We start from the raw sequence: 13,134 nt of genomic DNA on the forward strand, positions 1-13,134 counted from the left end.
GCGTGCCTGGGATGGCAACATTTCAACTGGTTTATGTGGACCCACTTGTCTTCCCCCGCTGCCAAAGGACCTTTGGGGATGTGGATTTTGTAGGCCACAGGGGAGATCTTGTCGATGATCTCAAAGGGTCCCTTCCATGTAGGCAAAAAGTTCCGCTGTTTTGCCTGGTTTCTTTGGAAATTGTATAGATAGACCCGGTCCCCCACCTGATATTCCTTCCTGGAATTCTTCAGGTCATAGTGGGTCTTCATGCTATCAGCCGATCTTTCTAGATTCCGCTGAGCGTAAGCAAAAGCATGTTGGAGGTGTTTCCTTAAATTCTCCACATACTCATGAGTAGTGGAGGCATTTATCAGTGTCTGCTCTTGGGTCCTATAGAGCAAATGCTGCGGAAGCACCATCTTGCGCCCAGTCATCAACTCAAATGGTGACATTTTGGTTGCAGATGAAGGGGTAGATCTGATGGCCATTAGGACCAGAGGTAATCGGATATCCCAACTTGGCCCAGAATCTGCCACAAACTTTTTTAAGATGCTCACAATGGTTCGGTTATATCTCTCTACTGCCCCAGAAGAAGCTGGCCTGTAAGCAATATGTAACTTCTTTTTGACCCCCAGTATCTCCCACATCTTTGTCATTACTTCACTGGTGAAGTGGCTACCTCTGACTGACTCAATCCTTTGAGGTAGACCAAAACGGGAAAAGATGTGGTTAATCATCAAGGCAGCTGCCGTTTCTGCCTTGCAGTTTGGGGCTGGGAGACATTCCACCCACTTGGTAAACAAGCATGTCACAGTCAACATGTACTTATTCCCCCTAGCAGAGCGAATCACGGGGCCTACAAAGTCGATTTGTAAATCTGACCATGGCAGTGTCATTCCCCTCTTTTGGAGAGGCGCGCGGTGCGTGAGGGATGATGGCTGAAATTGTGCACACACAAGACACCCCTTCAAGTATTGGTCGAGGTCCTGCCCCATGTGTGGCCAGTATGCAACCTCTCTTAAGATTTCCAATGTTGTGTGAAACCCCCGATGACCGGCGGTGGCCGCATCGTGGGCGTGACTTAACATCAGGCTTCGGAATGAGGTAGGAACCACCCACTGATCGTGGCCAGCTTTGGATTTCCTTACCAGCAAACCGTCTTGGATTCGGAACATTTTTGGACATTTCATCAACACTCTTAGGTCCTCTTTCCCAGTGTAATCGGTATCCGTCAGGGGAAAGTTCTCAGGGTCCTCAAGGTGTTGGTAAAACTTACCAATAATTGGATCCCCCTTCTGAGCTGTAATAAAATCAGCATCAGGGGTCTCCTTACTCCATTGTGCAATTGAAAGGTCGTTGTGAGCATTTGTCTGGGACCTAGTGATAGCAGTGACCTGGATTTCCCCCAACAGGGACTCAATCTCAATTAGATCCCCTTGGATGGCCCCGGTTTTGGCCAGCTGATCAGCTAAGTCGTTTCCAGTTTTGTCTGGTCCCCCTACTTTAGAATGACCCTTGATCTTTTTCCAATAGATGGTCATCTCATTCGAGGTGACCAGATCATCAATGTTTTGGATCAACTTCCCATGTTTCAAGGGTTTGTTGTTAGCACATAACATGCCCCTGGCTTTCCAATTAACCAGGTGCTCCACGAACCCGTTCCGTACATAATCCGAATCTGTGATTATGACCAGTTCGTGGAGTTGATGCTGGACAGCAGTGAGGATGGCCTGATGCACAGCCATCAATTCTGCCACCTGACTACTTCGGGGACCAATTTTGTATCCAGCGGAGGGTTCTGGGGACACATTCACCCATGCATTCCCTACGCCGGCCACCAGTTCTTTCTCCCCGTCGTTGTCAACATGGTAAGAGCATCCATCCACATAGACAGTGGGCATTCCCTCACACTTGTCTTCTTCAAAGACTTTGTGTGGGGAATTAAGGTATGCCTCCATGTTGTCCTTTATTTTTAGACTTTCGTCCTCGAGACAGTTTTCTCTGGCACAATCATGCAAGTCAGCCAGACCTTGCGCGAGGGGACTCTTCTTGTTTTGGCCATATCTGACCTCCACAGGAAAGCCTTGCATTGACAGAATCCAGGAAGTAATTCGGGAATTACTCACATTTCCGGCCCGGATTCTGTCACTTTGGAGATATTGCAGAGGCTGGTGTGGAGTCTCCACTATGATGTGTTCCCCCTGGATAAACGGGCGGTAATTCTTCAATGCCCACACCGTTGCCAGGAGTGCCTTCTCACAATCGTTGAATTTTTCCTCCACAGAGGATAAAGTTTTGCTCGCATAGGAGATTACTTTATTGACCTTGTCATGCTTTTGGTATAATACTGCCGTCAAGCACGTATTAGAGAACCCCGTCTCCAGGAAGAACTCCTTGTTTCTGACAGGGTAAGCTAGGCAAGGCGCTTGTGAGAGGCTTCTCTTGAGTTGTCTTACTGCCTCGGCTTGTTCTGGACCCCATTCCCACTTGACCCCCCCCTTCAGGAGATGAATCAGGGGTCTGGTAATCTCTGCGTAGCCCTCAATGAACTTTCTGCTGTAATTAGTCAGTCCAAGGAGGCTCCTTAGTGCTCGCAGAGTTGTGGGGTCTTTCAGTTTCTGAAGTGCTTCCACTTTCTTTTCCTGGGGACAGAGACCCTGAGGAGTAATCTCATGCCCCAAGAAATTAACACAGGTTCTACACCACTGTGCTTTCTGAAAGGAAAGTTTTGCTCCGGCGGCCCTCAACTGCGTCAGAACATAACGGATCTCCGCTATGTGTTCCTCCACAGATGAACTTTTGATGAGGACATCATCTACATAAGCCAGGTTACCCCTCGCACCCAGGTTGGGCATGGCCTTATGTAGGAAAATGTTGAACTCATTACCGGAGTTAAGGTATCCGAAGGGAGTCCGGTTCCATGTGTACTGCTGGCCCCCAAAGGTAAAAGCCAGTTTGTATTGGTCCTCCCTGCTGACAGGCACGGTCCAGTATCCATTGGTCAGGTCTATTGCAGTGAATACCTGTGACCCCTGGATCTGGGCCAGCCCTTGGTCAATGTAGGGCAGAGGCCATCGGGAAGTATGGACCCGTTTGTTGAGCTCCCTGAGGTCGGCGCAGAGTCTCCACTGGCCGTTTGGCTTCAATATTCCCAGCACCGGATTATTGAAAGTGCTGTGGACTGGACGGATTATTCCCCGGGACTCAAGGTTCTTAATTATTTCAGTAAGGGACTCCATTGATGCGAGAGGCAAGCGATATTGCTTCACAAACACAGGAGTCATGCCAGGGTCCGTGGGGATTGTTGTTGTGTGGATGTCGGTGCGACCACAGTCATATGAGTCTACCGCAAAGAGATCTTGGAAATCCAAGAAAACTTGTTTCAACTTTTGCTTTTGTTCCAGAGTCACACAGGCATCAGCTAGGTTGACTCTCTCTTCCACCATCTGCCTGAAGCCTGGAAAGACTTCTGGTTTGGCTATTTCAGCGGCCTCCTCCAGCTGGGTGGAGAAGTCCCTGGTCAGAGTGCTGATTTGGACTGGAGGCTTCAGGTGGGAAAGGCAGCCCTCATGGACCTGGAAAATCACCTCATCCCTCCTGAAGTCACAAGTCACATCTTCCTTACCATAGGGGCAGGAAGTGTACACCAGGAAGTTCCCCCCATGCCGGGTAAAAATCCTGTCTGGTGTTGTTTTGTCCTCACTGTCACTGTCAAAACAGTCCTTGGGGATTGGTCCTAACAGTTCATTTACTAGGTCGATGGAAAAATGTCGGTCATCAACCGCCATTCCAATAATGGTGCCTGCGGCTAGAGTAATACTCTTTAAGTCGCTGTTATCCACCTCTATTGGAATGGTGTCATGTTCTATGTTGACTAATGGAGTTGGGTTTACCCCTAACCCTTGCTGTTGGAGAGAAGCATTTAGATGTATGTAAGCATCAGGGTTTTTCAACTCTTGTCCCCTTTTAACTTTCACTTCCAGGGAGAATTGTCGGGTCCTTTCTGGGATGGTGACTTCCTCTTTGATCTGAATCTCAACTGCATAAGGTAGCAATTGAGCTGACCTAAATGCTTTTTCTGGATCATCAAAGCCCATGGGATTATCCGCTAATCGGGACCAAGCTTTGAAGTTTATTAGGTCCAAACTAATGGCAAAGCGATTGAGAATGTCACTGCCTAAGTAAAAGGCGGCAGTGACGTCTCGCACGACCCAACAATTGTGGACTATGCTCTTGTTGCCAATGGAGATTTTGAGTATACACCTGCTTGGCAGGAGATGTTTGGAATTAGGCGCTTCCAGGTCCATTTCCCATTTGTCTATCAGTTTGAATGTGGGAATGGCTGGATCTTTTGGGAGTTGGCGGAACATGGCTTCGCTGATGAAGCTCTTACCGTTGTTCACATACACTCGAGCGAGAACAGAGTCCTTCCCATCATTTAATTGGACAGGGATGAACAACTGCTCTCCAATTTGCTGAATATCAGCCAGGCTCTGAGCTGATTTCACATCTTTCTGGACTATTGGAGTGGGAGTTTCTGATTGTGGATTAGTATAGAATCTCAGAGTGTTTCCTTCCAGCGTGGAGTACCACTTTAGACTGGAAGGCAGGTTGATTTTCAGAAATAGAGAGGACCCTCCATCACCAGTCTGTTGTCCTACTGCTATTACTGTCACGTCTGGAATTTGGCTATTCTGGAAGTGAAATTCTACTTGGTCAGATTTTTGTTCAACCATGTGGCAGGTGCCGTTTAAACTAACATGGTTGACACTCCGTTTTAATTTTATTGGTCTGCTAGTCTGGGTCCAGAGGACCTTGTTTACGCAATCTATTAGGGGTGACAACCTTCTCAGGAGGTCATTCCCTAGTAAACAAGGGGTGCCCTCTGGGGTCACAACTATGACCGGGTGTTTCAACTTGTGTCGCCCAATTTTAATGTCCAAGTCTGCCGTCCCCTCGACGGGAATTTCCTTCCCGTCAAAGTTCTGGAGTTGTCCAGGAAGAGAGGTGAGAGGAATTTGGTAATTCCCTCCCCTCCCTGCATTCAGTTCATCAAAGGCCCTTCTGGACAGAAGGGTGGCTTGAGATCCAGTGTCCACCAGTGCCAAAATTGTACCCTGCCCCTGTACTTGTACCGGGGCATAGTATCTTCCCTCCTTCTCCTCAAGGGGGCACAGATAATGCACATTTTTGGACAACTGGTGGGCAAATTGTCTGGTTTTGGACATTGCAAGAGAAGAAATTTGGGCAGAATTCTGTGGAGGGCCTTGGGAATCTGAAAGAAAAATGTGGCAACTGGAGATCAGAGCCATTGTGGGTTCCCCTGGCTCCGGTTCTGGGCCGCCCCCCCCCTTTTTGGAGGCAGTCACCAGGATGGGTTTGAACCAGGGGATTTTCTTGCTGTTGGTTCTGGGATGAGATGGTGGGCGGCGGTAGCTCAGTCTCCACATCTCCCCAGTCTGGATTTGCATCCCTAGGGACCCATTTTTCTTTGGGAGGAGTTCCCCCCTCTCTGAAGGAGAAGATCCTTTTCCCAGGATCCTCTGAGGATCCCTCTCCCTCAAATTGGAAGATCTGTACCTCCTCCTCAAACTGAGTCTGTTTGGGTCTTTTGTTTCTCCTACCCCCCCTCTGCTCCTTAGGAGGCAGACTTTCAGGGGCAAGAGATTTTGTTTCCGGTTCCTGGGTTTCCAGGGGCTGTTTACAAGTGAGGAAGGAAGCTTCCTCCAAGGCTTTACACCCCCCTTCCCCTTGTGCCTCCTCCCTGGGAACCGGTGAGTTATCGGGGTGCTGCCCCCGTCATTGTTCTGGGGCACCAGGTCCAGAGTTGGGTGCGTTCTGCGCCGGCACGCCGATCTGAATGTTCTGCTGAGCCCTCAGTATGTGACCCAGATCCCGCGCCATGTTTTGAACCTGGCGCTCTAACTGGGACACCCGCTCAGGCTGATACGGGGCCCTGTTTTCTCCCCTGGGCTGATCCCGGGAAGGGTAACTATCCCTTCTCTGGTAATACCCCGGATTGGGAAGATTTGGGTACCCCTCCACCCTTGGCCTCCCCTCTCCCGGATTAGGTTGTCTGGGCTCAGGGAATTGGGGAAAGAAGGATGGATGATTTTGGGGTTGGAAATTGGGTGGATACCTGGGGAAAAAGTTCTGCCCAGGATTTGGAGAATTTCTGCCCTCCTGTGGGAAGTTGGGAGGGAAGTTCCCTGGGTTAGGTGCTTGGCTGGATCCCCCCCCTTGGGCGGGAGGAGTCCACACATAACCCAGGATGGGTCGATTTCCCTTGTAACGGGGACTTACATAATCAGGAGAGCGAGGGACCCCATTTGTGGGGCTGCCTCCCTGGCTCCCTGTCTGTGACTGGCCCGAGGACCTTCTGGGCCTAGCATTATTAGGTGCAGGTAGGTTTTTAGGCCCCCCCATCTCCAAATCCAAAACGGGGGTGACCTTTACCTCTGCCACCTTGACAGCAGCAGGGGTGCTGTTGGCTTTGGGGTTTTTCTGGGCATTACTTTTGCTATCTACCGGTTTCTGCACCTCATAGATCCGGGTAGCCTGTTCAATGACCCAGTCTAAAGATCTTTTCTCGTGAAAATCCCTCACGAGCTGGGTCATTATGTATTTGGGCAAGGCATGAAAAAATGTATTGATGAATTCTCTACTGTCTGTGCGCACCCTTCTGGTGGTCTGCGCAAAAGCACGTTTCAGTTCTTGCACAAATTCTTGTGGGGCCTGATCCTCCCCACATTGCAAATTGTAGGCTGCCTTGCGAGCCTCTTGAGGATTTCTATGAATGGAAAAATGTTTCAAGATGGCCGCCTTATAGGTGGACCATCTTAAATGATTTTGGTCCTCCAGCCCCGCAAAGAAACTGGAGTATTCCGGGGAGAAGGTCCACTTTACATATTGAATACAGCTTTGGCTGTCCTTCAAATGGAAAGTCTCCATCATTTGCTCAAACAACTCTAAGTGCTCCCAAACAGAATACTTACCGTTCTTATGGTAAGGCGTGATGACGCTCCTGATCGCCTTAATCTGCTTTAAGGGGTCCTTAAGCAAGGCCCTTTTTGCCTTACTGGCCCTTTTGGTTCGGGTAACCCTGGTCCATTCATCCTCTGACTCAGAGGCACTGCTCCCAGAGGTTCCCGTCAGATCTTCCAGGTTTTCCCGGATTCTGCGAGCCTGGGAATGGCTGGCAGAATGTGGGGACCTGGTCTCCTGTTTCCTGTGGTGCTCAGAGGAGTCCTCAGATCCCTCCTTGCTGCCAGGATTTGCTGGGTAACCCCCCACTGACCTAACTGGGCAGAGGTTTTCAGGATGCCCTTAAGGGGCCTACTCTCCTGGGGTTCCCCACTGAACTGTACTGTACTTGGGTGCCCATACCCGGATGCCCACCCCTCCATTCCTGAGTGGTACTGGCCTATGAGCCCCATACTTTTAGCTGGATAGTAATCTGCCATCCCTGTGGCCCTGTGCTCATGTGCGCCAGGGGACATGGGGGTGGCAGAGTCCAGGGACTGAGAGAAATAAAGGCCTCTGGTACTAGGGCTCCTGGGGTTATGCTCAGGAGTTTCTCTTTCCCAGCGAACCTCATCTCTATCCGCCCCTGCTCCCTGTTGCAATGCAAGAGCCTGCGCCTTCAGTTCCTCAGTTAAGGCCTTACTAGACTCTATCAGTCTCTCCTGCATCGCTACCTGTTGTTGGAGTCTATCATTGCGCTGGCAGAGAGCCTCATTCTCTCTCTGTGTTTCCTGATTGGTCCTGGAGCACTGGGCCAGTCTTTGCTGCAGGAGGGTTACCTCCTGAGCTGTGTCCCTATTGGCCTGCTCCTTTCTTGCTAGAGCATCCTCCACCCTCCTGGTGTGCTCTAACAAGTTCTTGTGTTCTTTTTGGAGGTCACCCAGTCCCTGGTGGGCCAGGTGATTTTCTTCCATTTTTCTTTTTAAATGGCAGACTTCCTGGCCTAAGGCGTCTCTTTCCTGACTAAGAGCCTGCATTTGTGCCGCCAGGTCGTCCCTCTGCCTTTGAAAGGCACCAGCTTTCTGGCGTTCTTCATCAAACTCTGCCTGGGTATCCAGGTCTTTCGAAATCAGCTTGTTGCTCTCTACCTTCACTCTATCTAGATGACTTTGCAGGGTGGCTACCTTCTCCGTGCATGCCCTGTTAAAGTCTAATTGTTGCTCCAGCTTTTTCTGGCTCTGCAGTAAGGAGTCCAAACTGTCTCGGTGCTCCTTCTGCAGGGCCAGAAATCTAGTATCCTGGTCAGCCTTTTCCTGTTGCAGTATACCCATGTCCTCTTTTATTTTAATGATATACTGCCTACTGTCATTTTCTGACTCCTGGCTCCTGAGCAGCCTCTGCTCAGAAGAGTCCAGCTCAGATTGGGCCTTCTGTAATGCCAGCAGTTGCCTACTCGCCAGATCTTGGCCTTCAGCACATTTGTCCTGCATGGCTCCCATATGTAAATATAAATATGCCGCTACCCTGGCAATCTTGTTGTGCTCATCCTTGGCCTTAGAGGACATATATAGTTCACTCAGGGCCACATGTAAGGGACCCTGGTCTCTCCATATATCTGACCCTGTTTCCGTGATTTGGGGTGTGATGGCCTGCAACCAGACTGTTTGGTCCTGGTGAGTCCACTCACCTCTCACAAATAACTTATGTAAGAAGTGCTCTCTGGCTATTTTCATCTCTACTAAGGTCGTCATTCTAGAGATTGGTCTCTGTCCTGACTTATAGAAGTTTGTATTTTATTTTTGCAAAACAGACCTTTTTCTTAGATCGTTCCTTTGAGAAGTGCTTTACAGCGTAACACAGCGTGGTGATCCGACCGGATATGTGTATCTGGTCAGCTGGCACGCTGTATTAATCTGCACAAATGGTAGATCTAACCCAAACATCCCGGACGAGCCCCCAATTTGTAAGAGGATTCAATTCAACACTACAGCTAAGTCAACGCCTAGTCTGTAATACTGAATGAAAACCCTTATTGATATATCTTTATGTCCAGTTCATGCGTTCTGGATGACTACCCCTATATAACACCCCTCTCTTTGAATAACCCTGACCCCACTGAGCCAAGAAGTAGTTCTGTTTTGCAAGTTAAAAGGTTTAATTGATAATTTAAACAATATATATATATCACGCTTTATAATAAATTAATAATTGAATAGCACACTTAATCTGATATGATAAAGATTAACAACGGAGAATCTGGCACTAGCACACTTCTTTATAATCACTAAGGAGTTGACATGAAATGGATAAGATAGCAACCATACTTTTATGGTTTCAAATGGATGCAATGTGGAATGAAATGCAGTACAGAAAATAACTTGATAGGATTTCAGCAAAAGACAATGTAATCACTTTCTTGGACAATTCACCCCCCCTTTTATGCAATGCAAGGAAAGGAAAGGAAGCACACAGTTCTCAGAAATGCAATCAAATGTAATTCAGTTCACCCAGCAACTTAGACTACAGAAGTTGAAAACACAGGCAAAAGTGCTTTGATATGTGCTGGCAATGGAGTGAAAATATGTTAAAATGCTTTTAATTCCCTCTAGAGGTTCAGGGTGAGTGAAATCAAGTTAATATTAGTCCAGGCTCACTTTAGCAAGGATCTAGGGTGTAATTAGCAGGTTAAATGAATTTTTGGCAAGTGAAAGGCAAGCAGCTTCTGTTTTCACACGTGAAGAAATTTGCAAATCGTGGCAAAATTTGCGAATGCGCCGGGCGCTATTACAGAAGAAATACAAGGGCTATCAATATCGTTTAGGGGTCCTTTGAAAGCCTAGGATCTCAGCTTCCAGATGAAAGTTACTGCAAGTCTCTAACACAAACGGTCACGGAGATATGAGCGATTAAATAAAGGTCGTTTTTCAGATTTGAAATTTTAAAGTTCAAAAAGACAAGTGCAGCTTGCAACTAGAAAATGACAAGTGAAGGCTTTACAAATGACAGGTGACAGTTAGGAGACAGTTCTACTTAGATTAAAATAGGATTGAAATATATTATTTTAACTAAGAGATTGGTTCTGCACAGTTTTCTAGGTACTCACACTATATTCTTGAGTGAAATGGACCTCGCCACGGATCTGGTCAGGTTTTAAACTGGACTCTGGTCTCTGCACTTCACAGTGATCTGGGTCAGCTCTCTCTCTGGATTCTGAAGATTGATGGATTTAAAGTCTGGATCTTTCTGCACAGCTTTCTCTGGAGATTGATGGAGGTAAAGTATGGATTTTCCCGGCAGAGCTTCCAGCTGCAAATGGATTTGAAAGTCCCTATCTGTCCTGTCTCTCTGCTTTTATGTGTTTTGAAAATGGGTGTGTGTGAGCAGCATCACTAGCCAGCCCCTCTCCACTTATCATTGGCCAAGCTTTCATTTCTCCCCTGATTGGGGGAGCTAAATTGTGTCAGAGTGATGTCATTTTACAGCCTGCAGAAAGTCCACTCCTCCTGTCAACTTACACACAAATCTACATTTGAACCAAATACATATTTGCAGAGGTACATATTGTTTTAAAAGCATATGCACCCCTCACATATCACAGGAGGTATCTCCTGTTCAAACTCTGCTCTTCCTGGGAGCTTGCATTCAGAAATGGCAATATTTTGCACTTTTGAACTGGTTTGCAATACTGTACATTACCCCAAATTTACACACATGTGCACAAGGAGTATGGACATTAGTCGATGAAGTGTCAGATTTTTCACATGCACACATTTTGAGTAATATCCTCTTTTCCGCTAAAACCCCCCTGAACATGCCACCGGTTCTAAAAACCTCTTAAAATGTGGGCAGAAAAATCACAAGAATTATGGTGTCCTTTATACAATTTTCACATGTCCGCTCTATGAGTTATTCATCTTTTTAGAGTTATGTTCTGGCCCCAAAGGGGTGTGGTTTTCCTCCAGCACAAGGTTGAATTTCTGTTTTTCCGAGTTCTGCCAAGCCAGCTTGCTCTCACAGGCAGTGCCCCTCCCCTGTGCTTCCAGGAGAAATCTCCATTTACGACTCCCGCCATAAAACATTTGCCTGAGTTAAGACAGGGCTTTGTTCAATTTCCTGCAGAGCCCAGGTAATTCAATCAGGGAAGTGTCATATCCCTTTTGGTGTGAGCAGCAAAAGGGCAGCTAGGCCTGGGAACACAGCTGTGACTCAAGTTTCACTCCTGATGGGGGTAGTTGCCAGGCAAATTGGAATCTCTTTAAGACAGTTTTTAGCTACATGTCATTTCTGTTCCCCAGTTTCTGCATTCAAATAAAACTAAACATTTTCACATATGCAGCTAGAAGGCTGATTCTAAGTTTAAAACTATGACATTTAAACAATTGCAACCTATGTGACACTCAAAAGTAGGTCACTAAGTCAATTTAAACATTTAGATTTTTTTTAGTGTCTTTCAGTCCAAATTTACTTAAACTGCTGAAATCCACAGCTCAGCCAGTCTTGTTATAAACCTTCAAGTCACTTCAGAATATAACTTTACATTGTATCCACCTCTCAGTAAGTCTTTCTTTGGCCTGTTTTGGGTTCATTTATTCGGTTTTCTACAAAAAAGTAAAATTTGGTGGTTTTAAAACGCCGGCTTTTGGATAGTGGTGAGTACTGGTACTGCACCCCTTTTTGGGATTTAAGAAAATGAATTCCCAACAGTTATGGGTTTGCTTTTGGCAATCAGCATTGCCATTCCCAATGGTTTCAGACTACTGTGTGGGTAGTCCAATGGTGGTTTTAGGCAGTGTCCTTCTGTGCCCATAACATCGGCAAAAATGAGTGGCAGCCTATTCTTCATGCATTTCCCTGTGCATTTACTGGGAAGCTCTGGCCATCATGATGTTTTCCATGTCAGTACTGCACAGTTTTGAGGTAGGGCTCGGTTGCATGGGTAAATACATCCCACAAGCCCCCCTTCTTGCGGTGGCCATCTGATCCTTCACTGGTGGGACCCGCAAGATCTGGGATGTAGTTCTCATCTTCTTCCGGTAGATGGCACAGTTCAGCATCTTTTCCTCCATCCGGTACTGGTCGATCGGTTCTCCTCGCCGGTCCTGATGGGAATATTGGGCGGTACCCCGGGCCCATTGCGTCTCTGCTCCCGGTCTCCGGATCGTCCTCCTTGGCCCGTTTCCAGGTTTTCTTTCTCCTAGGACGACAAAGGAAGAGCGGCAATACCTATCCATAGACATGTTTCCCCCACCATTGATATAGTGGGGCAGCATATGCATTTCATCATAACGAAACATTACATCCTTATTTTGAAAAAAAAACAGTATAAGTAAGAGACAGTTTCATGCAAATCACAATATTTTAGAGACTAGATGTGGTATGTTTTATGGTTGGAACTGAATTAGTCTGAGACAGTACCTGCTAGGATTCCAGAGGATTCCTCCAGTTGTTGCAGAGCGTGCCTGGGATGGCAACATTTCAACTGGTTTATGTGGACCCACTTGTCTTCCCCCGCTGCCAAAGGACCTTTGGGGATGTGGATTTTGTAGGCCACAGGGGAGATCTTGTCGATGATCTCAAAGGGTCCCTTCTATGTAGGCAAAAATTTCCGCTGTTTTGCCTGGTTTCTTTGGAAATTGTATAGATAGACCCTGTTCCCCACCTGATATTCCTTCCTGGAAGTCTTCAGGTCATAGTGGTTCTTCATTCTATCAGCCGATCTTTCTAGATTCCGCTGAGCGTAAGCAAAAGATGTTGGAGGTGTTTCCTTAAATTCTCCACATACTCATGAGTAGTGGAGGCATTTATCAGTGTCTGCTCTTGGGTCCTATAGAGCAAATGCTGCAGAAGCACCATCTTGCGCCCAGTCATCAACTCAAATGGTGACATTTTGGTTGCAGATGAAGGGGTAGATCTGATGGCCATTAGGACCAGAGGTAATCGGATATCCCAACTTGGCCCAGAATCTGCCACAAACTTTTTTAAGATGCTCACAATGGTTCGGTTATATCTCTCTACTGCCCCAGAAGAAGCTGGCCTGTAAGCAATATGTAACTTCCTTTTGACCCCCAGTATCTCCCACATCTTTGTCATTACTTCACTGGTGAAGTGGCTACCTCTGTCTGACTCAATCCTTTGAGGTAGACCAAAACGGGAAAAGATGTGGTTAATCATCAAGGCAGCTGCCGTTTC

This window comes from Ambystoma mexicanum, chromosome 6q, assembly GCF_040938575.1.
Source record: "Ambystoma mexicanum isolate Mex_15411 chromosome 6q, UKY_AmexF1_1, whole genome shotgun sequence".
Taxonomy (NCBI): domain Eukaryota; kingdom Metazoa; phylum Chordata; class Amphibia; order Caudata; family Ambystomatidae; genus Ambystoma; species Ambystoma mexicanum.